The sequence below is a fragment of the Neophocaena asiaeorientalis genome, unplaced genomic scaffold (assembly GCF_003031525.2).
Source record: "Neophocaena asiaeorientalis asiaeorientalis breed wild unplaced genomic scaffold, Neophocaena_asiaeorientalis_V1.1 scaffold606, whole genome shotgun sequence".
Classification (NCBI taxonomy): domain Eukaryota; kingdom Metazoa; phylum Chordata; class Mammalia; order Artiodactyla; family Phocoenidae; genus Neophocaena; species Neophocaena asiaeorientalis.
Window position 1 is genome coordinate 12277064 of NW_020173687.1, and position 24096 is coordinate 12301159.

The window sequence follows — 24096 nt, forward strand, 5'->3', positions numbered from 1 at the left end:
GCCTCACGGGCCCCGCCGCTCTGCGGCATGTGGGATCTTCCCGGACCGGGGCACGAACCCGTGTCCCCTGCATCGGCAGGCGGACTTTCAACCGCTGCGCCACCAGGGAAGCCCTGGCCACCGAGTTTTTAAGTGGCACATTGTAAGTTCATATTTTTAGAAATCCTGTGACGATTTGCAGCCACAATAGTTTGGTCCCGTGTCATGTATGTTAAAGACACTGCTCTCATAAAGGTCAGTGCTGCAAGCGGACCATGGCTCCTGGGGAGGTTTTCGCGCACTCCAAGAGCCTCAGGACGTGGCGAGTCATCCTCCTGCCGTCCGAGAGGCTGTGTGCCCTCTACTTGGTGCTGACCGTGGGCAAGTTGTGCAGCCTCCCCATACTCAGTTTCCCCATCTGTGAAATGGGGGAGGAGGGGAGGCGAACAAAAGCCCCGCCTCCAGGCCTGTGTGGTGAGGAGTCAAGGAAAATCCTGCTTCGGGGCTTTGGACAGAGCCTGGCACGTGTAAGTGCTCAGTGGTTTTCAGCTGTTGTTACTTTCACTGTTATTATTATCTTTATTTTTATTGATGGGTAGAGTGGTAAATAGAGCGACCAGCTGCCTTGGTTTGCTTGAGACCGTCCTGGTTTTAAAACTAAAAGTCCCGGGCTTCCCTGTGGCGCAGTGGTTGAGAGTCCGCCTGCCAATGCAGGGAACACAGTTTCGATCCCTGGCCCGGGAGGATCCCACATGCCGCAGAGCAACTAGGCCCGTGCACCACAACTGCTGAGGCCACGTGCCACAACTACTGAAGCCTGTGCTCCTAGAGCCCGTGCTCTGCAACAAGAGAAGCCACGACAATGAGAAGCCCACGCAACGCAGTGAAGAGTAGCCCCTGCTCGCCTCAACTAGAGAAAGTCCATGTGCAGCAGCAAAGACCCAACACAGTCAAAAATAAAACAAACAAACAAATAAATTAAAACAAAAAAACCAAAACAAAACCAAGAAGAAAACCTAAAAGTCCCTCATCCCAGGAAGCCCCTCAGTCTTAGATAAACCAAGATGGTTGGTCACCCTCTGGTTAAAGTACTTATAAATAAGTTTAGGCCTGCCCTGGCATCAGCTGAGCCTAGATTTGAATCCAGCTCTGCCACTTGAGCAGGTCACTTAGCCTCTCTGTGCCTTAGTTTCCCCACCTCTAAAATGGGGAGTGATTGTTGTACCTAACTCGAAGGATTTTTATGAGGTTTAGATGCGGTCAGGAGTAAAAGGGTTTGGTGGAACAGTTACACTGAAACTACCTGGGGGGCCCAAGTGGACTGGAGAGAGGCTGAGACCATGTTGAAGGCTGGGTGTGGGTCTTCCCCTCCCCCACGGCTGGCCCCGGCTTCTGAGTCAGGCCGGCTCCATCCTCCACCACATCAAAGTTCTCCCAGGGCCCCTTTATGGCAGGGGCTGCTGGGCCCCTGGTGCAGCGGCTGATGAGAGCAAGATCCTATCTGCATGGGTGGAGGTGCCCGACAGTGGGGAGGCAGCCCCTGCCCCTCCCACACAGGCCCTCGCTGGTCCTCTTGGGGTGGACAGAAGCCTGCACGCCAGCAGGACCCCAGACAAGCTGGTCAACCTCTCTGCTCCTCATTTTCCTCCTGTCTAAATGGTGATGCTAGAGTCTTCCCGTGGGGTGCACGGGAGGGCCCCTCCAGTCTTGGGCTATGTTAACAGAATGCATCTTGGACCGAACGGGGTCCCAGATGGTGGCGTTTGAAATACTTTACTGTGAACCAACTAATGCTTTGAAAGCACACCAGCTCCAGGGCAGTGGTGGGACTGTGCTGCTCAAAGAAGGGTTACAGGATTTATAGAAGTTGCTCTTTATTCTTAGGAGGCTACAGACAGTGTGTTGGGGAGCATCTTAAACTCGGTGGTTGCGGGGGTCTCCATGCAGTGAGCCCCTGCCACCCCCAGCCCAGTGTGCAGGGGAGTGTTGAGAATTAAATGGAGGAAAACAAGTGGCTTCTCAATAAATGGTAGCTGCTAATTTTTTAAAATTAAACTTTTATTTATTTATGTTTACAGATTTAAGTCAGGGTCTCACAGAGATCTGAAAAGATTCCACTGTAATCCCAGTAGGAGGACAGATACACAGCCCTCTGCAGACTCATTTAGTCAGATGACAGTGACTACAGGATATACATTTTACTGAGCACGTACTGTATGCAAAAGCCCCAAAGTCCTTGCTCTCTTCTGGGTTTGCTCCAGGGACTGACAGCATCCACAAGGGAGTTTGGACCTACTGCAGCTCCACTGTATCAGAATCTGCTCCTAACAGGCCCCCCGATGACTTCCAAGCACGCTGCAGTTTGAGAAGTGTTGGTTTAGCTGTTTTTCCCTCCTTCAGTCCCTCCAACTACCCTGTGAGGTAGAGCTCCTTAAAAAAGGGGAAACTGAGGCACAGAGAGGCTCAGTAACCTGCCCAGGCTCACGCAGCCAGCAGAGTTTCTAAGGGTCTCTGACAAGAGGTGGAGGCAGGATTCGAACTCAGGCCTCCCTGCACCAGAACCCTGCTCTTGACCGTCATGTTTCCACTCAGCAGCAGCTGAGAATGTGGGAAAGGAGTGGGTGATTCTGACGGGGGAAGGATTGGCCTCTGGGGCACCCTGATTGAGTTGGACCTGCAGAGAGGAGGAGGTCTCGGCCAGCAGAGGGGTGGGGTGATCAGTCCCCAGAGCGGGCCTTCATTTGCCCGTCCCCGCCCGGCACCTGGTAGGAGGCCCCCGCCCCTTCTCTCTGCTCCAGCTTCAGGAGCTGTACGGAAACCCTGAAATGCAGACCCTCCTCATGCTGCAGGGAGATCTTGGCTGGTCCAGTTGGTAGCCCGAGAGCTGGCAGCAGCAGTTGGTACGTTGTGCTTGCTTACTGTAACAGAGCGTGAGGCAGCTCTTGAATTAAATGCAGTTAAAGAAGAATAGGAGCAATCCTGCGCTAATTAATCAAATCCCCCACCTTTATTGAGCACCTCCTTTTAAAAAAAAATAAACTTATTTATTTTATTTATTTACCCTTGGCCTCCCTGGTTCCCCATCGCTGGACGCGGCCCTCTCCGGTTGCGGTGAGCTGGGCCCACTGCTTGCCGCGGTGCGTGGGCTTCTTATCGTGGTGGCCTCCCCTGTTACGGAGCACGGGCTCTAGGTGTGCGGGCCTCAGCAGGTGTGGCTCGCAGACTCCAGAGCGCAGGCTCAGCAGCTGTGATGCACGGGCCTAGTTGCCCCGCGGCATGTGGGATCCTCCCGGACCAGGGCTCGAACCCGTGTCCCCTGCATCGGCAGGTGGACTCTTAACCACTGCGCCACCAGGGAAGCCCCGTTGAGCACCTCCTGTGTGCCAGATGCTGTACTAGGTGCTGGGGACACAGGAGTGAACAAAACAGACAAAGTCCCTGCCCTGGTGGAGCTGATGTTCTAACAGGGGGGCGACAGAGAAATAACAAGTGCAAAGGAGCTGGACCATTCCAAATTTTAACACCTGCATGCTGGGATGGAATCAGGGCAGGGAGGATGGTGGGTGTGATGAAGAGCGACCTGGAGGAGGTTCTGCCTCCCGCTGGGTGCTCAGAAAAGGCCTGACCTGGGAGCAAAGCCATGAATGATGCATGGGAGCCAGGTATGTGACACTTTTGGGGGAAGAGAGTTCCATGAGGAAATGGCAAGTGCAGAGACTGGGAGGTGAGCGAGAACTTGGTGAGTTTGAAGTGCAGCAGGTGCTGGAGTGGAGGGAGGGAGGGGAGGAGATCAGGTGAGGAAGGTAATGGGCACTTGGGCAGAGCCTGGCAGGTAAAGGTGAGCGGGGGTGGGGGAGGCCCTTCCTCCTGGCGCGGCGGGCAGACCTGGAGGGCTGTAAGCCGGCGGGAGTATGGTCTGATTTATGTTTTAAAAGGGGCCGCTTGGGTCAGAGTGTGGAGGCTGGGCTGTAGGACCAGCAAGACTGATTGGTGGCAGTAACTGGCAAAGGATGGTGGCAGCTTGCACCAGGAGGTGGTACAAAGAGAGGGTGACAAATTCAGGATGGTGATAGAGCTGGCTCAGACTTGAATTGGTGGTGGAGGAATGTGGGAGGTGAGGCTTTTCAGCAGAGGGGAAGTTAGACCTTGACTGGTGTAACCTGGAAGGCTTCCTGGAGGAGGTGTAGGCAGTCAGGATGGGTGTTACAGGCTAGGGGACATTCTGGCAGTAGAAATCCATGAACCAGGGCCAGAGTGGGTTCATGTGAAGGGCAGTGGGCTCATATGGCTTATGTAACCTCCTTCCCACCCTTAAAGGTCACCGGCTCAGAGTTGTCCCTGGGGTTTTGAAGCTAGAGAAGGGATTAAGGGTCAAAGGTTTAGGTCGCCCCCTTGAGTGCGGGCAAGAAGACAGCTAAGGGAAAATCAGGACACCCAGGTGGAGGAGTTTTGAGGCTCTTAGCCCTGGCCCTGGCTGGACGGCAGGCCTGTCACCCACCGTTCCTGGACCTCGGTTTCCTCAAGCATCAAGTGGGGTACCAGGGAGGTGCAAAGCGAGCCTGCGGCAGCCTGGCAAGTTGGAACAGAGGTTGCCTGCCGCCCCCGTGCCAGGGCCCAGAGCAGCTTGGTTTGCAAGGCGGCACTTTCTGGGTGAGAACAGAGTTTTTGAGGGGGGAGTGGAGGGGGGAGGAAGGGGGGTTCTTTCTTTTTTCTCTCTGGACAGATCATTGTGGAGGAGCGGGCTCACAGAGGGGCAGTGAACAGAGACAGCGCTGTGGGCCTCTTTTTTGGGGGGCGGGGAGGGGAGAGGGAGCTAGTTCAGCTGTATGGGCCACTTAATACCCATGAACTTGCAATTAAATGCGGAAGTGGGAGACAAGGGGGTGGTCAAAGGGGATATTGTTCCGGCTCCGGAGAGAAGGGCGGCTGGAGCCCTGGGGAAATGGCCAGCCTCCAACGTGAATGGGCTTCAGTGTCCTAGGGGGGCTGGAGGGGGCAGGGGGCCGTCATTTGGCCCTTTGTCCTGTTCTGCTGGACCCGGCCACAAAGGCCAGCTTGATTCCCGTTTGGTTTCTTTTGGGGGGCCGAGGTGAGGGGTGCCTCGACCCCAGCTTGGCCCCCTCCCAGGGCCCCAAGCAAAGTGTTCCCTCTGGCCATGAGGGGCTCTCTAGAAATCCCCCTCACTGTGACTGAACTTTGTTTTTTCCTGAAAATTTTTAAATTTTAATTCTTTTAGGCATGTCTTACATGCAAATTTTTTCAGGCATGTCTTACCTATAATATTAAGTGTACAGCTTGATGAATTTTTACATGGAATTTATCTGTGTAACCTTCACCCACATCAGCTGGTAAATATTGCCAGCACCCCAGAGGGTGTTCCCTCCCAAGTCGGTATCCCTCAAAGTAACTACTGTTCTGATTTTAGTCATCACAGATTAGTTTTGCCTGCTTTTGAACTTTATGTAAAGTAGAATCATACAGTATATGCTCTTTTGTGCCTTTTAATTTTTAAAACATTATAAATATACACGTATACATAACTATATATGTATATATGTGTGTACCTAAAAATTATATATACGTATACTATGTATTATTTTTATATGTATTGTATGTAATCATTTCCATGGTTCAAATTAAAAAGGCATAAGTAATGCAGATTAAAAAGTCAGCCTCCCAGAACTATGGAAACAGTGAAAAGATCAGTAGTTGTGAGGGGTTGGGGTGTGTGGAGGGGTGAAAAGGTGCAGCACAGAGGAGTTTTAGGGCAGTGGAACTGCTCTGTGTAGTGGCATAGTGATGGTTGCATGTCATTATGCATTTGTCCAAACCTGTAGAATGTACACAACATAATGTAAGCTATGGATTCTGGGTGATTCTCGGTAATGTATCAGCGCACGTTCATTGATTGTAACAAATGCACCACCCTGGTGGGGGACGCCGATAATGGGGGAGGCTGTGCGTGTGTGGGGCAGGGGGTAGAGGGGACATTTCTGTACCTTCTGCTCCATTTTGCTGTGAACCCAAAACTACTCTAAAAAAATAAGTCAAAAAAAAAAAAGTCAGCCTCCCAGGTCCCGCCCCAAAGCTAGCCGCTGACCTTGGGCCCTTCAGATAGTCTGGACACACCCCTTTTGTTACATGAAAGTGATGGCTTGTTGTACTCACATTTCTGCACTTGGCTTTGTCCCCCTTTTCACCCTGTATCCTGGAGGTTGTTCTATAATAGCGCATAGAATTCCACTGGATGGATGCATGGTTGCTTTTTTTTTTTTTTTTTTTTTTTTTTGCGGTACGCGGGCCTCTCACTGTTGTGGCCTCTCCCGTTGCGGAGCACAGGCTCCGGATGCGCAGGCTCAGCGGCCATGGCTCACGGGCCCAGCCGCTCCGCGGCATGTGGGATCTTCCCGGACCGGGGCACGAACCTGCGTCCCCTGCATCGGCAAGCGGACTCTCAACCACTGCGCCACCAGGGAAGCCCCATGGTGGCTTTTTTTAAGCTGGTCTCCTCTTGATAGACACTGAGGTTGTTCCCATCTTTCGCCATTACAAACGATGGTATGACAGATGCAGACTGCTTCACACCTGTAAGTTCATTCATTTCTGGGAAGGGAACTTTTGGGTTAAAGGGTATATACATCTGTTTTAGTATTTATTTATTTAATTTTCCCTCCAGTTTTATTGAGATGTAATTGAGCTACAGCACTGTGTGTCAGGTGTACGGCATGATGATCTGACTTACATCCATCATGAAACGATCACCACAGTAAGATTAGTGAACGCCCATCATCTCCGGCAGATACAAAACAAAAGCAACAGAAAAAAGTGTTTTTCCTTGTGGTGAGAGCGCAGGATTTACTGTCTTAACACCTTTTATGAATAACATACAGTGGTGCTAATTGCATTCATCTCGTCGTGCATTACATCCCTAGTATTTGTACATCTTATAAGTGGAAGTTAGTACCTTTTGAGCAAATTTTCTTACGCCCTGCCTCTGGTAACTACGAATCTGATCTCTTTTTCTGTGAGTTTGTTTTCTGAAGTATAATTGACCTGCAACACTATGTTAGCTCCTGGTGCATATCGTAGTGATTTAGTATTTCTATACATTACCAAGTGATCACCCCAAAGGGTCTGTCCACGTGTAATTTATCGCTCATCTTTAATTACGTGACAGATATGAATGCAAAATCTCCTTGTAGAAAATTACAGACAAGGGAACCTTTTCCTTCCTACCCCTGGTTGCCCCCACCTCCAGTGTCTCTTGTTACTAGTCTACTGTGCAGTGTTCCAGATCTTTCCCTGTGTGTTTGTGTCATTGACATACATAAACGTGAACCTGTGGAAAAGACAGGGTGTGTTTTTTGTTTTTTGTTTTTTTTTTTATGCTGTACGCGGGCCTCTCACTGTTGTGGCCTCTCCCGTTGCGGAGCACAGGCTCCGGATGCGCAGGCTCAGCGGCCATGGCTCACGGGCCCAGCCGCTCCGCGGCATGTGGGATCTTCCCGGACCGGGGCACGAACCTGCGTCCCCTGCATCGGCAGGCGGACTCTCAACCACTGCGCCACCAGGGAAGCCCCAGGGTGTGTTTTTAAGTGTGTGCATTTGTTTACGTAAAAGGCCTCAAACCGAGGCCATGTTTAAAGCTGTAGGCTCCGGAGCCAGGCTCCTGGTTTACATTCTAGCTCTGTCCCTTTACCTGCTCCCTGAGGGTAATGTCTTGTGATCACCCAGTATTCCGCAGCCTTGTTCACTGTCTAGGGGATCTTTTTATGTTGTTTTGCACACTTCCAGCTCATTCCTTCTAACTTCTGCCTACTCTTTCACAGGACGATTATACTGGAGTTTATACATCCGTTCCCCTCTTAATAGGTATCTAGGTGATTCTTTTTCTTTTGTATTAGGAATTCTCAACCTTCACATAAGTGATAGTTTGGGCCACGTAATTGTTTGGTGTGGGGGGGCTCTCCCGTGCACTGTAGGGTGTTTAGCAGCGTCCCCGGCCTCTACCCACTAGATGCCAGTAGCAACCCCCCTCCCCCCCAGTTGTGACAACTGAAAATGTCTCCAGACATTGCCAAGTGTAGTGCTGAGAAGTGCTACAGGGAGCATCGTTCTTCAAGCCTCCCTGTACGCGTGGGCAATGGCATCATTATTGTATTGCTATCTCACAGATAAGGAAATGGAGGCCCAGAGAGGTCGAGTCATTTGCTTAAGGTCACACAGCAAATACATGGCAGAACCAGGATTTGAGTTCATGCTTCTTCCCATTTTGAGGGTACCCACCAAGTGCCAGGCATGGTTCTAGGCTGAGGTGGGTGTTTAATGGGTGCCAGCACCCCGACCCAAGCCCCTGCCCTCATAGAGCTAGCATTCTTGCGGGAACGGCAGACAGTAAGCTAGTCATCTTAATAGATACCTGACTCATCTGGTGGTGGTTTATGGGTGAGGGTGAGGAGATAGAGAGTCACAGTAACAATGCCACCTGACATTTAATGATATTTTACAGTAATAAATGATGTTTAGTGAGGGTTTAAATACGTCAGTTACCGTTCTAAAGAGTTTCACAGGATTGACTCATTGAATCCCCACCAAAAACCCCTATGACATACCATTAGTCTTATTCTCATATTGCAGATAGGGAAACTGAGGCACAGAGGTATTGAAGTCCTTTGCCAGGAAGTGGCAGGGCCGGTACAAGGACCTGGGCTGCTAGAACTCTTAACCATTGTGCAGGCCGCCCTCATGCCTACTCTAGGACCTACTTCCTGGGTGGTCGTGAGGGTCACCTGCTCTAAGAGCGTGACTCAGTGTGGTTTGCATGGAGATAAGGACAGAAACTGAGAGTAAACGTTTAAAGTTTTATAGCAATTTCACAGAGTAATTTGATGCCAGTTTAGTCCAGGACTAGAAAAATTAGGACGTAGTCTGCCTTTTTACTTTGTTTTTCTAGTAATTCACTTTTATTGCAATTTTCGAAAGTATTAGTCTCAAACGGATTAGAAATTAAAGACAAAAGTAGTCCTTCCCAACAGATAGTTGGAGGAATGCTGTGTTAGGATGGGGAAAGTGCCAAGAGCAGGCCCTGGCCCATGGTATGACCTCCGTAAATGTGAGCTTTATTATTAATCTGTTGTTCTGACATTTGGTTCTCTCCATATAAGCTCCTTACCCCTGGGAGCTAGAATGAGCTGAGGGATCTTCTTCCTATTTAATGGATGAAAAAATTGAGGCCCAGGCAGGTTAGGTGTTTAGGATTGGCTGGCAAAGTCTAGATGCTTGGGGATCTTTTCTTTGCTGGCCCTGCCTGGGCCATGATTTTCATGCCCCTCTCCAAGCCAGGCAGCTGGATAGGCCCTGACCTGCAGGCTTCCCCGTGGATGTGTGGTTGGCCAACAGCCTGAAGCCCTGGTTAAGCAGGTCCTAGAGAGAGACTGGGCTTCCCTGGGGACTGTAGGCGGCTGGGGCCCCTCATCAGCCCCTCTCTTTGTCTCCGTGGCCATGACAACCTGGCTGGACGCTTGGCACATCCAAGCCCAGCCCCCAGCCCGACCAGCCAGCTTCCTCCTTGGCTGAGGCCGCCCTGGCAGGCTGCTGCCTGGCTGGGGAAGCTGCCCCCCAACCCCCATTCCCCTCTCTCCCACTGATGGGGGCTCCTGGGCAGGCCTGGTGCTGCCATTTCTTTTTTGTTTGTTTTGTTTTTTGTTTTGATTACTAATTGTGTATTGAAAGCAGTAAGAGGTTCCACGACACCAAATAAACCAGTTCTGAGGTTTTCCCCAAGATAACGTTTAACAGCTCCAGCTTCTTCAATGTTTATCAAAATACAAAAGAAAAAAGTAGAGGTTATCATTTTTCGATGGCAAATCTGACCCTTGCAGGCTGAGGGAGTGAAAGCACATGTAGACGGGGGCTCCGAGGGGCTGGGGCTCAAGGATGACCACCCGCGCTCCTGCTGGTGAGACCCCAGAGAGCCCGGAGCAGGCAAGCAAGGGGACTGCAGGGCTCCCGCTCAAACAAGAGCGTTCCAACCAAAGTGCCCGTGCTGACCCAAGAAAAGGCTGGGGTTCCTCCAAGGGGTCTGAGAGCGGTGGCTGCAGCCTCCAGCCCATCTCCTGGGCAGCCACGTAAGCACAGATACAAGCACAAACGCTATGGGGTGTGGGATGACCCAAGACAGAGCAAATCACAGGAACCCCCTATTGTGACCATGCAGAATGGATCATAGCTGGTTCTGCCCCGTTTCATGTTCCCAACGGGAAACAGACCACTGGTGGACTGGACTCAAGCCATTACTGCAGAACCTACAAGCTCAAACAAGAGCGTTCCAACCAAAGTGCCCGTGCTGACCCAAGAAAAGGCTGGGGTTCCTCCAAGGGGTCTGAGAGCGGTGGCTGCAGCCTCCAGCCCATCTCCTGGGCAGCCACGTAAGCACAGATACAAGCACAAACGCTATGGGGTGTGGGATGACCCAAGACAGAGCAAATCACAGGAACCCCCTATTGTGACCATGCAGAATGGATCATAGCTGGTTCTGCCCCGTTTCATGTTCCCAACGGGAAACAGACCACTGGTGGACTGGACTCAAGCCATTACTGCAGAACCTACACTAGGCACATTTCTCCCTTCTGTGTGTTCCAAGTGTTCTCCTTATCTTGTAACTATTTTAAAAAATGCACTGAGTTTGGGTTAAAAACCAACCACCAAAATGGATCTCAACACAGATGTAAAGCCCAGAAGAGGAACATCGGGCTTTTCTGACACAGCGACTCCTGGATGACCCATGTGCCTAAAATCCCTTCTCAGTACTAAACAATGGGTTGGTTTTCTTTTTGTAATTAAAAAAAGCTGAGTACTATTGCATAGGAGTACCAGAAACTGCCTCATTGGAAACAAAAACCATTTACGTTAAATAAAAACCCAGGTGCAGGCCGCGTCTGCACACTTACAGCGCAGTGAAGCACACCGTGACCGACCATGGAGACAGCTTCTGGCCCTCACACCCCGGGGGCACGTTTGCCGCATGAGAGTAAAGCGAGGGTAGAAGGAGGGAGTGAGAGGGGAGGAGAGAGGAGTACAGCTCACTTCTGGTTCCGGAGCTGATTGGACAGCCAGTCCAGTCCCTCATAGAGCCCGTCCCCGCTGGTGGCACAGGTGGCCTGAATGTACCAGTTCCTGTGGCACAGAGAGTGCAGACCCAGCTTGTCCGCCATCTCAGCTGCATTCACGGCATTGGGGAGGTCCTGTTCGTTAGCAAACGCGAGCGGAACGGCGTCCCTGAGCTCGTCTTCTGCCAGCATCCTCATGAGCTCCTCTCGGGCCTCATTCACACGCTCTCTGTCATCGCTGTCAACCACGAAGTCATATGAGACCTTGTGTGTTCTGGAAGTAGTGGCGCCACAGAGGCCGGATCTTGTCCTGGCCGCTCACGTCCCACACAGTGAAGCTGATGGTCTTGTATTCCACGGTTTCCACGTTGAAGCCTATAGTGGGAATGGTGGTCACGATTTCACCCAGCTTCAGTTTGTACAGGATGGTGGTCTTTCCCGCAGCATCTAGGTCCACCATGAGAACGTGCATTTCTTTTTTGCCAAAAAGGCCCTTGAAGAGGTTTGCAGAGATATGCCCCACGCTGTAGACCCGTGGGAGCAGCACGGGCCAGAGAAACCCTGGGTGGCCGCGGCGCTGGTGCTGCCATTTCATGTGGGAAGGACCCCCAAACTCAGGCCTCTGGGGGGTCCTCCCTCTGCATCCGGGCCTCTTTGCTGCTGGCTTTGAGCACACTTGTGTTCATTCTCCCCATTTGCTTTCTGTCCGCAGCCCTGCCTCCAGCTTCCTACTGAGCTCTCTGTCAACCTGGGTCTGTCCCTTCCCTTCCCTTCCCTCTGCTTTTCCTCCTCGGTCATATTCTCTGTTTCTTTCTCTGTGTCTCTCCCTCTCTCTGTCTGGCTTCTAATGCATCATCATTTGCAGATTGGTCCCTGCATCTGAGACTGGGGCTGCCTCAGAGACCCCCAGTGCAGGGCACCCTTGGGGACCCTTCCGTGCTCAGAGAAAGGACTGCACTTTCTAGGTGCTTGTTTGCAGAAAAGCTGCAGCTCCAGCCGCCACCAGCCCAGTGAGATCCTGCTGCCCCAAATGGGGTAAGGATGGTCTTCCCATCTTGCGAGGGAGGAGTTTCTGTTGTCCCATGGAGGGGTCTTCCAGGTGAGGGAGGGGTGGTCCTCCCACCCTGTGAACAAGAGGCTCCTCTTGTCTCGTGGGGTTTCCTCCTGCTGAGGGAGGTGGCCCTCTAACCCGGTGAGGTAGTCTTCCTGCCTGGTGAGTAAGGCATCCTCCCCTAATGGGACGGTCCTCCTGGTCAGACCCTCTTAGGAGGAGGTGGGCTGCTGAGCCCCCTTGCTCTGACATTTGAGCCAGCCGTGTGAAGGGCTTGGACTCAGAAAACCCAGAATGTTTTCTTCCCATGCACCTGGGAGAGGGCCATTTCCCACTGTGGGTCGTTAAAGTCATCATTTATTAATGGCCACAGCTGTCCCTATAGATATGAATAAATAATGTTCCACTACAATGCCCTAGTCTTGTAGTATCCTTGAAGACCTTAGAGGGATCTAGATAAGAGTCGTCTCAGTCTGGCCTTTGACTGGAGCCCAGAGAGAGGAAATGATTTGTCTGTGTGAAGTTGCAAACCCAGATGCCCATGGGTTGACAGGTAGAGAGTAGCCAGGTGTAGGAAAAATTACGTCACCTCACCATCTGTCTTTTTGTTTCTCTTGTTTCAGCATCAGCCTGGATATCTTTAATCTCCATGCGCCTTGGTTTTTTCATGTATAAAACAGAGATAAGAATATTTGTCTCATAGATGTTTCTTTAATTTTTTTTTTAAATTGAGATACAATTCATACACTGCAAAATTTACCGTTAACAATGTCCATACCACTGGCTCTTATATAATCACAAGGTTATGCACCATCACTGCTTTCTAATTCCAGAACATTCCATCACCCCAAGACGAAACCCCAAACCCATTAGTAGACCCCCTCCATTCTTTCCCTCCCCCATCTCTGGCAACCACCAATCTATTTTCTGTCTCTACAGATTTGGAATTATACAATGTGTGGCCCTTTGTATGTGGCTTCTTTCGCTTAGCATGACTTTTTCAAGGTTCATCCATGTTGTAGATGTGTCAGAATTTCATTCCTTTTTATGGCTGAATATTAGTCCATTATCTGGATATATCACCTTTTTTTAATCCATTCGTTAGTGGATGGACATTTGGGTTGTTTCCACTGTCTGGCTGTTATGAATAATGCTGCTATGAACATTCGTGTACAAGTTTTTGTACAGACATAGGTTTTCACTTTTCTTGAGTATATATACCTAGGAGTGGCCTCATGGGTTTCTTGGGAAGATTAAATGAGCCCTTAAAAGTACAACTCTTGGGACTTCCCTGGTGGTGCAGTGGTTAGGAATCCGCCTGCCAGTGCAGGGGACATGGGTTCAAGCCCTGGTGCAGGAAGATCCCACATGCCACGGAGCAGCTAACCCCTGTGCCACAATTACTGAGCCTGTGCTCTAGAGCCCACGAGCTACAACTACTGAGCCCATGTGCCACAACTACTGAAGCCCGCGCGCCAAGAGCCCGTGCTCTGCAGCAAGAGAAGCCCGTGCACTGCAGCGAAGAGTAGCCCCCGCTCGCCACAACTAGAGAAAGCCCGCGTGCAGCAATGAAGACCCAACGCAGCCCAAAATAAATAAATAAATTTATAAAAAAAAGAAAAAAAAAAGTACAACTCTTAGGACAGGTCCAAGCGATAGCAAGTACTATATGTGTGCTAGCTCTTACTATTACAAAACAGTACCTCAAGCCTTTGGCCTTGATGTTGGAGAGACAGCGATGCCATTTAACACTTATCGAGTGCTTACTGGGTTCCAGGCACCTGTCCTGTTGGGTGGCTGCCCTTTTACAGGTGAGGAAACTGAGTCACAGAAGCAGTAATTGGCCCACGATCACACAGTGAGGTCATGGCAGGGCTCGGATAGCAGTGAGCCTGGCGGGCGAGCTCCAGAGCCCTGAACCCATGCCTTCTGGAGGACCGGAGGTCCCATGTCCCATGTCCCGTGTAAAGGGGCAGCTGAGCAGCAGTTCCCGTGTGGGAACACAAACCCAGTGTTGCCAGATCTCCTGACTTTTTAAAGATGTTTTCCAACAGCTGGAAACGTGGAGTCTTGTGTATGAAATCACTCAATTTTTAAAAGTTGGCAACTCAGTCATATTTTTAACAGACACTGTGTTGGCCAAACAAAACACGTCTGTGGGCCAAGCCCGTGGGTTGCCAGTTTGCACACTCTGCCCTTGGGGCGACTTGTTGGGTGGGGAGGGGCGTCGCTGGGCCCCCGACCTTGACTGCGGGCATTTCTGGACCTTCCCTGGGGGTTTCGGGCTCATGTCTGTGCCAGTCGCGTTTCAATCTGGCCCCTCATTGGCATGGTGGGCTTGGTGAGGGCCCCAGTGGCATCTGGTCATTTGGGATCCCTGCCTCTCCCCACCAGGGTCCTGAAACCATGGCTCGCTCATAACGGGTGCTCTCTGTACAGCCCCTGCCTTTGACTTTAGGAGTTAACTACCTTTCTACAGCTGGAAGCCTCCTGGCGCATCAGGGCCTGGGATCTAGAGTCAATCTCTGGTTCCAACCCCAGCCCTGCCCCTTCCTAGCTGTGACCTTGGGCAAGTTGTTTAGCCTCTTGGTGCCTCTGTTCTCTAATCTGTACATCCACAAAATGGGGCTAATCCATTATTTCAGGAATTAATACGTAGCTGGTGATCAGGGTGCATGTGGAGCCTGGCTGGTTGCGACAGCATAAAGTAGTGACGTGGGTGCAGGCTTGGGAGCCGGACTCCCTGGGTTCGAATTCCAGCTCTGCCACTCACCAGCAGCATAATCTCGGGGCAAGTGACTCTGCCTCCGTGTTTCAGTTTCCTCATCTGTCAAATAGGGGTAATAATAATACCTACGTTATGGGGTTGATATAGCACGTAGGACAGTGCCTGGCACATGGCAGGAACCCAGTAACATCAGCCATCGTTAATATTACAGACACACACGAGCGCAGACAGACGTGCAGACAGATGCAGTAACCACCAAGGCTCTGCCATCTGGCAGAAACAGCGCGAAGGTGACTATTTCCGCGTGCGTTTCTCTGTGTGTTTACTGCAGGGAGTGATGTGAGCGTGTGATGCGCGAGTGTGAATCTGAGCTAGTTAGCGGGGGTGCTATATTCTGCATAGGCATTGCCACGCATTAGTAGAGTGTGTACATTATGCGTGCATGTGCTCGCTGTCTCTGTTTCCCTTTCTCTCCAGAAATAAACACATGCTGGGGTTCTTGGGCAGTGAACCCAGCCACCTGAGCAGCCAGTGATGTTTGAGCTGATTGGGGAGGGCAGGTGGCCACAGGTGGTCGGTGGATGGAGGAGTTGTTTGCTGCTCCTGAGGTTCGGATGTGGCAGAGAAAGTGTTGGGGGCGCTGAGGGCTGGGCTGTGGGCCGTGGGTGTGACCCTGCTGGCCGTGGCCTTGTGGGTAGGCTCTGCGATTTGACTTTGACCCTTTGGGCAGTCAGCGCAGGTTTGGCAGGCCCAGCGGACTCTGAGTCTTTCTCTGCTTCTCCTCACCTTCCCTTTCTTCTCTGCGGCATATTGCAGGCACTAATTTAGGCGAAAGCCCCTTGGAGGCTAAGAAAAGCTGAAGCACGCAGAAGTAACAGAGCAGAATTTAGCTATCTGGAGAGGCAGCCTGGGCTACTGAATTTAGCCTCTTTCTCTCCCCCACCCCATGTTCTTTCTTCCCTGTTAAACTTCTCAGATTACCTTGCTGCCCACTGCCCTCCTATTCCCATTGAGCCTGGGGGCTGTGGAGGCCTTTGTTCACCTCTTTTCTCTTTCATTCCCGGAAACTTTCTGGGGAGGCCAGTGGGACTTCAGGCTGCTTTTGAAGAGGTGAAGGGGTGAGATTTTGGGTCATTTTCCTGTCCTGGTTTGAGGATGGATTCAATTACTTTTTCTTACTATTAGCTGATACATATCAAGCACTTAGGGTGTGTCAAGCTGCGTCCTGGGCATTCGACACCCGCGAGCTCGCTTAGTCCTTCTGACACCTTAATGGAGGTGATTCTTATTGTTTCATTTTACAGATGAGGGAACTGAGGCACAGAGAGGCTATGTCACTTGCCCAGGGCCCCACAGGGAAGAGAGGCTGAACCAGGATGTGACCCAGCAGGTGCGGTTCTAGGGCTCTTGCTCCTCAACACAGCACTCTGCTTCCTTTGTTGACGGGTTAATTCAGTATATTTTTTGAGCCCCTACTATGTGTGTGGCCCATTTTTCTCCTTCTTTCCTCCCTTTCACTTCATTCTTTTTCTCCTTCTTCCCTCCCTCCTGTTCATCCATCCATCCACCTATCCATCCATCCACCCATCCATCCATATCTGTCCTCCCTTCCATCCATCCATCCACCCATCCATCACTCCACCCACCCATCCATCCATCCATATATATCTATCCACCCATCCATCCATCTCCATCCATCTGTCCATATCCATCCATCCATCCATCCACCCATCCACCCATCCACCCATCCATATCCGTCCTCCCTCCTATCCGTCCATCCACCCATCCATCCATCCATATGTCCATATCCATCCATCCATCCATCCACCCATCCACCCATCCACCCATCCATCCATCCATATATCCATATATCCATATCCATCCTCCCTCCTATCCGTCCATCCACCCATCCATTCATCCATCCATCCATATCCATCCATCCATCCATGTCCATCCATCCATCGCCCTATCCATCCCCCTATCCATCCATCCACCCACCCATCCATCTACTCATCCATCCACCCATCCATCCGTATCCATCCATCCATCCATCCTTCCATCAATCCATCCATCCATTAGTGTTTCCTAAGACTTACTGCAATATCAGTCTTATGATTTTTGTCATATTCATATACCGGCTACAACATGATTTATATAATATTTTTATTTAATCTGACCCTCCTTCCTTTTTTAAAACTTCAGTCTCCTCTTTTTTTAAAAATAGTTTTAAAATATATTTATTTATTTGGCTGTGCTAGGTCTTAGTTGCAGCATGCGGGATCTTTGATCTTTGTTGTGGCATGTGGGATCCCCAGTTGTGGCACGCAGGATCTTTTAGTTGTGTCATGCGGCTTCTTCGTTGTGGCATGCGAACTCTTAGTTGCGGCATGTGGGATCTAGTTCCCTGACCAGGGATCAAACTCGGGCCCCCCACATTGGGAGCGTGGAGCCCCTGCCACTGGACCACCAGGGAAGTCCCTAAAACTTCAGTCTGCTCTTAAGCAAGAGTGTTCATGACTCATGGATTTGATAGGAGAGCCATAGTTATTAAGATCAAGATAAAAGTATTCTTGAGTGCCGCCCCTAGGTCGCCTCTCCCCAGCCTTGCTGGGCCCACCCGGAGAATCCTGTCACAAGGTGAGACAGAGATCGCAGCTCCACGCCAGGCCCAGGGTGGCTGGGTGTCTCTCTGACCAGAACTTAGGACAGTGGGGAGGGTGCCATGCTGTGGTAAAGAGCTCTGGGAGGCCACCAGAGATGGCCTCTGGGTGGAGCCTTAGGGAGAGGTGACATTTGAGCTGGAGCCCAACATAAGAGTTTAGATTTTGATTCTTTAAATATTTTTCTAGTTCCTGGTATGGGTGTGTGCTGGGCATACGGGGTTAACGGGAGCGTTATTCCTGACCTTGTTGGTCTCACAGCTGGGGTGCTTGGGGTGGGTGGGAGACAGAAACTGAAAGAATGAGTCACAGATCACTTCAGACTGTCAGGGCTGTGAAAACTGTAATGCAGGGGGTGGGATTGATAGCGTCAGGGGTGGGTCTGGATGGTCTGTGTTAGGAGGGCAGGTGGGGAGGCCCGGCAGGGAGGTGGCATTGTCACTGAGCCTTGGGAGGGAGCAGCTGCGTAGAGTACCTAGAGTTGTTTGGGCAGAAGGAATAGCAAGTGCAAAGGCCCTGGGACGTGAGGTGGGGGTGAGGAGCAGTGTGAGTGGGGAGGTGTCTGGGGCCAGATCTTTCCTGGCAAGGTAAGGAATTGGGATTTGTTTCCAGGTGCTTCGGAAGCCGGCCTTTGGCGGGGTGAGAGCAGGGGAGGAACATGAGTGGGTTGTGTTTTTACAGAATCCCTCAGTTGCTGTGTGGGCTGGAGCAGGAGAGGCAGCAGGCTGACCGGGGAAGAGGCAGTGCCATAGTCCAGGTGGGAGATGGTGGTGGCCCTGACCAGGGAGGTGGCAGAGAGGGGACAGGCGTTTAGAAGGTGGCGCCGACAGGATTTGCTGGTGGTTGGATGTGCAGGGAGACCCAGGAGACTAGGGTGAGGCAAGGGGGATGTGCTTTTAGGGGCTGACCCCACCTTGCAGGGCCCTGAGGGTGAGCCCCTCCTCACCCACCTCCGTCTCCCCCATAGCTGCCCTGAAGATGACTCCAGGGTTTGTCTGAGCGTCTAAGTTGGAGGCTTCAGGAGGGAGAGAGATCTTCCAGCCAGAGCTCTGTGAGGGAGGAGTCACAGAGCATTTGTGGTTCCCACGGCGGCCCGGGGATCCCCTTCTCTGAGCTCTGTACAGGAGGGTCTTTGTGGGGCTTCCTCCTTCCATTCATCTGTGGCTCTTTTTTCTCTCATGGACAAGGGTTGTCTTCCTATGACTGATGCGTGCATGAGAGAGGCTGAGTTTGAGACAGCCCCAAATGGATTGTGAGGCCGCAGAGATGCTCATGCATGCATACATTCATTCATTCACAGAGCTGCCTACCACCCTAGGTGCTATGATAGTGAATAAGGCCAGGAGTTCCTCCCCCTCCTGGAGCTTGCATATGGGTGGAAGGACAGACAGTGAACAAATAAACAAGTAAATACACAGAGTGCCAGATAGTGATAAATGCTAGTGAGAAAAACAAGACAGAGACGGGGATAAAGGGTGCAGGAGTGGGAGTGATTGCTCTTCTTAGGTAGGCTGAGTGGGGATGGCTTCACAGAGGTAGTGATGTTTGAACAGGGGGCTTTAAGAAGTTAGCCATGGGAGCATCCAGGGAAAGCATTCCAGGCTGAGGGAACAGTAAGTGCAAAGGCCCTGGGGCAGGGGGGGTCATGCTGGTGTGGTGAAGGCTCATGTGACTGGAGCAGCTTGCACGGAGAGTGGCAGGAGGTGAGGGCTGGTGAGAATGTTGGACTTGATTCTCAGTGGGGTGGAAGCCACTAGAGCCCTTGGAGCAGAGGAGGGACATGATCTAAGACTCAGAGAGGCTGAGGCTGCTTGACTGGACAGCAGAGAAGTAACTGATAAGAACAGAGTGAAAGAGCAGAGGAGCTCTCAGTTGTTGAGGGCTGGAGTGCTCCATGCAGGCGTGGGTCTGGGAAAGGGGAGGGGTGGGCAGTTCCTGGCAGTGGACAGGTCAGCGTTTGGGGTGGCTGGGTGTGGGCTGGCTGATAGCCTGGCCCTGCCACGGACAGGCTGTGTGACCCTGGCAAGTGACTTATCCTTCTGCAGCTCAGTTTCCTTATCTGGAGCATGAGGATGATAACAATACCTACCTCTGAGGGTTTTGTGAGGATTAACTGAGATACTACATCAAAGTGCTTATGCCGGGCTTCCCTGGTAGCGCAGTGGTTGAGAGTCTGCCTGCCGATGCAGGGGACACGGATTCGTGCCCTGGTCCGGAAAGATCCCACATGCCGTGGAGTGGCTGGGCCCGTGAGCCATGGCCGCTGAGCCTGCGCATCCGGAGCCTGTGCTCCGCAACGGGAGAGGCCACAACAGTGAGAGGCCCATGTACCGCAAAAAAAAAAAAAAGAAAAGTGCTTATGCCTTATGCTTGTGGCTGCTCAGCCCATCCTGAGCTCTCAGGAAGAGCTTCCTGTTGATATTCACCCCCTCCCCTCCCCCTCCTCCCCTCCTTCACCTTGCCTCTCCCTTCTCCCCCTCTTCTTGTTCGTCTCTTTTCCTTCCCCTTCCCCCTCCTTTTCCAGAAAAGCACTGTGGTGAGGGCTAGAGTCAGGGACTGAGGCTCAGTAGGTTGTCCTGGCAGTGAAGGTGGATGGAGACATTGAGGAAGCCTTTGCCAGATTTCATCGTGAAGCTGGACACTTCACCCATGACACATAAAGGACTTGTTTCATTATGAATTGGTGGTTATTTGGACGGAGTGGGCATAGCTGGACTTCTGAGTTCCTAGCTAAGGTCAGGGTTTTATTTAGTCAGTGGATGGTGGACTCTCTGTGTGAGTGACTGAAAAAGGAAACCAAACTGATTTAAACAAGAGAGGAATGTAATAGCTCATGCAGCTGGGATGTCAGCTTCAGGTAGAGTTTCATCTAGGTGCTCAGTATTTGTCTCTGTTCCACTGCCCTTCCCATTGCCTTCATTCTTATGCCCTGTGTGGCTCAGGTGGAGGTCAGGTAACACCGCCTTAAGCTGCATTGGGGTGCTTTACTACAAAAAGGGGAAACAGAAACTGATGGCAAAAGGCAAGATGCTTGAAAGAGGGGAGAGCCCTGTGTGAGGTGGGTGTGGGTGGGTCTTTGGGTCTAAGCGCAGTGTTCCGCAACTGAGATTTCTAAAGGATATTTGAGGACTGCTTTCATGACTCATTCTTGGATGAATTCACCTCACCCAGGTTACATCATATCCTCAAACATCTGCCCTCCATCCTGCAAAAGGCTCTAAGACACTGCCTGCTTGGTCCTTGGGTGGTGGAAAACAGGGCTTCATGGTAGATGCAGTCTTAACAGTAAAATGTTCTTGGCTTACAGAACACTTCCCATGGGTCCTTTAAACACATCAAGTGAATTGCAAGTTCCATTTGGGTTTGCACACGACCTCTCGCGGTCCCCTCTCCAGCTGTAGAGGTTTGGGTCTGGGTGCGTTCACCGTGAAGCCTCTGGCAGTCCGCAAGTTAAGTTTAGTCACCGTGTTGGCAATTTTCTGAGTTTTTCTTTCCCTGGGTATTTGTGACTTCCCTAATTTTTAGGTTTCTTAAAAGCAAAGAAAATAAAACAAACCACAGTCGTATTTCCAGACCCCAGCATCTGGTGGCCACTTATAATTTGGGATGTTTGGGAGAAAAAAGTGTTTTGATCATTCTTCAAAATTAGACTTTAAAAATGTATCATTGGGTATTTCTATATTAAAAGTTTCTTTTTTTCCTTTTAAAAACATTTTGCAACCAGGCTTCTTTAGGGATTTTCTTAGTCCTTCCCCTACTCTGCAGATCTGCTTATAAAATTCCTTGCAAAAATGGGTTTTTCTTTTTTGCAAGAGGTTTTTTTTTTTTTTTTTAACCTTTGTATAAATCTATAATGTTGTAAGCAGCAGAAAGAGGAAATGAACTAGAAAAGTGCTCAGGTCTTTGAAGCAGTCTCTCGTGGACCCTGGTTGGCCAGAGGCTCTGCGGCCAGTGGGTATTTGGGCATCCGTTGCCCCTTCAAACACTTGTTACGTGTGATGTTTTGGAATCAGCCTTTTTTTTTTTTTTTTTTTTTTAAAAAAAAAAGGATCTTTATGATGCCTTTTAATAGAACTCATTGGAACCGTTTCACCTGGTTAGAAGATTGGTATGTTCAGAGGTGACGTGTAGTCCCGTGGGCTAGGCAAGCAGACGCAGCTGTCAGTGTTTCCAGGGTTAAAAGAATTCTCTCTGTCCTTCTTCAGGACGCTGGTGCAGTGCCCACCACCATGGTGGGGGAGGAGGGCATCCTGAATGGCCCACCCAGCTTTGCCTTGCTGGCCACCAGTGAGGCCCACGGAGTGAATCCCCAGAGCCATCAGCATGCTGTGCTCGAGGGGGTTTCTGAGAGGTGCCCGGAGTATGGGGTGGGGAGGGGGGCTGGGAGGGCCATGGGTCATAGGCCAGAGATGCTCTGACCCAGCCCAGTGACCTCTTGCCCTTCCCACCCCTCATCAGAATCCTTGCTCTTCACCCCTTGGCTCTCTGCCTCTTTGCATGTAATGTCTTGGGTCACAGGCGCTGGGGGTCTCTGTAGGATTGATTCCAGAAGGGGATTGGTTTGCTTCTTCTGAGGACACATGGATTTTAGATTTTCGTAGTTGTTGCTCATTTGTCCTGCAAAGGGGTCTCACCACTTGCCCTCCCCCTTCCAACGTAGCACCAAGGTCCCTTTCCCAGGGAACTTTGTGCAAACCTAGATTCCTCGGTCTGCCGAGTGGCGCTGCCCTCCCCCCATCCTCCCCTCTGTCTGGGGGCACCCCAGGCACAGTCCTGCCTCACCCTCTTCCTGCTGCTAACACCCTCCCCCAGGATCCACCGAACCCTCCTCCTTTAGGCCTCTCTCCCCTCAAATACCCTCTGCAGAGAGGCCCTCCCTGGCCGCCCTGTCTGAGAAAACCCGCCTTCCCCAGCTTTATCCTTCCGCTTAGCACCTCTCCTCTGGGTCCATCAGGATGTTTGTCGGCTGGTTGGGCATGTGTCTCCTTTTACTAGAAGTCAGCTCTGCGTTTCTCTTGTTCCTGTGACTCCATTGCCTGGCCCATGGTAGGAGGCTGATAAATATTTGTGGAAATAATTTGGGGGAATGTACTCAAACTTTCTTCTCCGGCTGGGACATGGGGGGATCAAAAACCTCAGAGGTACACAGGCTTAAAGGGGGAAAGAAGAGGGGCCGCTGGCCGGGGCTTATCGGAGGAGGTGAAATCTTGAAAGTTGGCTGTAAAAACCCAGAGAGGCTGGCCAGTTGGGATGAGTCCTTGTGGCCGAGGAGCTGTGACCATGGGGTGAGAGGAGGAGCCCCCGAGTTTGTATCTCAGCAGTGATTCCTGAGCTTGAAACTGGCTGGGACAGCTCTCCTGCCCTGGTGCCAGGCCCCCTGGAAGGGGTTTTGGGAGCCCTGGGTGGCACAGTGGCTGGAGCTAAGCCTGAAGCCAGTTTCTTGGGGCAGAGTGGACAGCAGTGGAGGACCAGTGGCTCTTAGCGTCCTTTGCATTTTTGTGAATGAATCTTAATGGTGCTCCCTGGTGCTGTTAGCCCTCACTGATTACTGGTGGGGGGCTGTTACAGGAGACCCCAGGCAGAGTACTCACAGGCAGTTCAACACTTCTTAAATATATAAACTTTACTGAGATGTAATTTACGTAAAATAAAATGTACCCATTTAAAGACATGCCTCTATCAGATTTCACCAGGCTGGGCCCACTGGCTACAGACAGGGGAGCTGACAGCTGCTTTCTGCCCAGACAGCAGGGCAGGGAGGGGCTGCTGAGGGGTCAGATGGGTTCAGGAGACGCGCTGGGCACTTGTCACTCAAGGTTTCACACCCAGAGGTTCACTAGCCTTTCTCTTCTGGTGGGTTTGTGGTTCCCATGGGCAAGTCAGCTTCTTGCCCCTGGTGACGAGGTTTCTCCAGGGAAGGCGGGGAGGCCTTTAGGTCCAGGAGGGCCCAGCAATCTGCATATCTAGGACAACCTCACTGTCCCAGAATGATTTGTACCAGGAAGAGGACTGTGACCAAGAATCCGCTGGAAATAGACCCTAACATAGCAATATTGGGAGTGGGGGGGTGAAGGGCTAGATGAGGACTTTACCTTGTGGAGGTATCCTAAAAATAAGTTGAGTTTTATCCTTTCGTTAATTAGGATATAGGATTTAGGATACAGTAGCAACTTTGCATGAATTCTTAGATCAGTAAAGAGGGACTCAAGTGTTGTTTTTTTTTTCTTTTTGCGGTACGCGGGCCTCTCACTGTTGCGGCCTCTCCTGTTGTGGAGCACAGGCTCTGGACACGCAGGCTCAGCGGCCATGGCTCATGGGCCCAGCCGCTCCGTGGCATGTGGGATCTTCCCGGACCGGGGCACGAACCCGCGTCCCCTGCATCGGCAGGCGGACTCTCAACCACTGCGCCACCAGGGAAGCCCTGGTGTTGGTTTCTTTTTCTCCATTGGGGGATGCGTAATTTTTCTGATGAAATTAAATGGTCTGATGTGATGTCATTTCACGTAAAGTTGCCGTTTTCAGTGTGATGGTAAAGACTATGACGGTAAAGAGTCATTCTGCAAAAGCATT

General features: G+C 51.2%; 1 protein-coding gene and 1 pseudogene across 3 annotated transcripts in view; one reads left to right on the forward strand and one right to left on the reverse strand.

The window, feature by feature from the left end:
* PREX1 (phosphatidylinositol-3,4,5-trisphosphate dependent Rac exchange factor 1) overlaps positions 1–24096 on the forward strand; it is a 197954-nt gene that overhangs the window by 26395 nt on the left and 147463 nt on the right. The window lies entirely within an intron of this gene.
* LOC112403057 (ADP-ribosylation factor 1 pseudogene) lies at positions 7444–13442 on the reverse strand (annotated as a pseudogene).